Below are 2,236 nucleotides of genomic sequence, written 5' to 3' on the forward strand. Positions count from 1 at the left end.
AGCCATATATATATATATATATATATATATATATATATATATATATATATACAGGCCTATATATATTTGTATATATATATATATATATATATATATATAAACAGGCGTTCTGTCAGGAAAAAAATAATAATATAAGAATGAGTTATGAGAAGAAAAACACCTTTCTAAAAAAATAGATAGATAGGCATATAGGCTCCAGCATCCCATGACTGAAACAGTGTGACAGTACCTAAGACAAGTGGTTTGGAGAATGGATGAACTGATGGATGGAAACAAATGGCCTCACATGTTCATAATATAATGCTATTAACCTAACTTATGGCTGTGCTATATCACAGCGGTTTTGCAAATTTAACTGTGATTGACAATTTAAATTGTGACTGGTAATGTAATGACAGCAGAAAATCCTCCTGTGTTGATTTAATACATACTGAGTGCACAAGATGTGGCTGGACTCAGTTAAGCTCACATCTTGCATAACTCCCTCCACACAGTTTTTGTAGAACTTGTTGACATTTTTTTCCAAGTAACTGACTTTCATGTCCATTATATATTTTTTCACATCATTAAAAAGTACTTCAGCATCTCCATTGGCTACATTAGCCATTCTGGGCAAGGTACTTTTGAAGGAATTCAAGGAAGCGAGCATGTAATGCATCTCAGGGCAGCTTTTCTATTACAATGTACTATGTTTGTGTGTTTGTTTATTTATTTATTAACTTAGAACCAACAACAATAATGCTTGGTTTAATGCAAACCAAATTTTATTTATTTATTTATTTTCAAATGCTTCAAATAGGCCTACAATGAAAAAATAGTTGTGTGGTTCACCCTCTTCCCAGCATGCATTAGTAACTTGTTATCTTCTGATATCAGGATAACCTTGTTCCTCTAATCCAAATGATCAGTTATTGTTACCCTTATCATGTTTCATGTACCCAGTTTTGAGGTCTGTGTGTGATATTTCAAACTATTTAATGTATGTGACTTGCCACAAGTGCTTATGCTGATGTTATGAGATATCAGTAGTCACTTTGTTTTCCATAATAAGCATTTCTCATAGAAAATGAAAAAGCAAAACCAAACAGCTTGTTTCAGAATGTTCAGAGAACATTCCTATAATGTTTTTGAAATGTTCCCATAACGATGAATTTTTTAAAATAAAAAAAACATTTAAAAACTGGACACTTTGAAAGTTCAGAGAATGTTCAGAGAAAATTCAGAGAATTAATATTTTTTTATAATGTTAGTAAAATGTTCATAGAACATATTTTTGTTAGCTGGAGTTGGAGGTGCTACATCTAAATAGTATAGTTAGTGGATACAATGACGGAAAAGTTCAGTCAAAACCATTTAGAAAAATGAATTCTAAGATACCTACAAATACCTCATTTTAGTTGAATCAATGGTAACAATACTACACTTCAATATGCCCTTGACGTGTGACATGAGTTGCAGTACAAAAAGTTCAGTAAGAAGCAACTCACAGAAACTGTCACTGAGAAGCAAATTAGAGACACAAATGTGAACAACAAGTTAATTTCATGGTGGGATTGTTGGTGGAAACTTGGCCACGGTAACATAGCCCCCATCAGTTGTTGATACGGGTGCTAATTAAATCTGAGAAGTCTATCCAGGATCTCCTCATTGGACCTCGGCTCCCATCACATTCAGTCATGAAAACCCCTTTTCCAACATATTTGGCATCTTTCTTCCACTCTCCACATCTCACTGCTGTCTCCCTGGGTCTTATTTTCTCCAGAAGTCTCTCACCCCTGTCGGCAGCAGCTCTGCCTAATTGGAAAGGACAGCATCTCTCCCAGCACCCAATAATCGCCCTTGACGGCCTCAGAGCCTGGCATCCCACACTGCCCCTCCTCCTCTGGATTTCACAGCACTCACATTTAACATACGCCAGCCTTAATTACTCATAATCTCGCCTGTATCTACATTTCAACCTTTATTATCGGTGGAAATAGGGAATGAGCTATTCTTTTACAAGTGTCGGTGAAACAAATTGCTTTCAACAGATGACTGAATAGATTGCTGGTTAGGTCAATCAATTATAGGCACCTATATGTCTGCCTGCATGCACTGCAAATCTGTATTATATATATATATATATATATATACAGTGGGTACGGAAAGTATTCAGACCCCCTTAAATTTTTCACTCTTTGTTATATTGCAGCCATTTGCTAAAATCATTTAAGTTAATTTTTTTTCCTCATTAATG

Source organism: Sinocyclocheilus rhinocerous, unplaced genomic scaffold (genome assembly GCF_001515625.1).
Source record: "Sinocyclocheilus rhinocerous isolate Xijiao unplaced genomic scaffold, SAMN03320098_v1.1 scaffold705, whole genome shotgun sequence".
In the NCBI taxonomy this organism is placed as follows: domain Eukaryota; kingdom Metazoa; phylum Chordata; class Actinopteri; order Cypriniformes; family Cyprinidae; genus Sinocyclocheilus; species Sinocyclocheilus rhinocerous.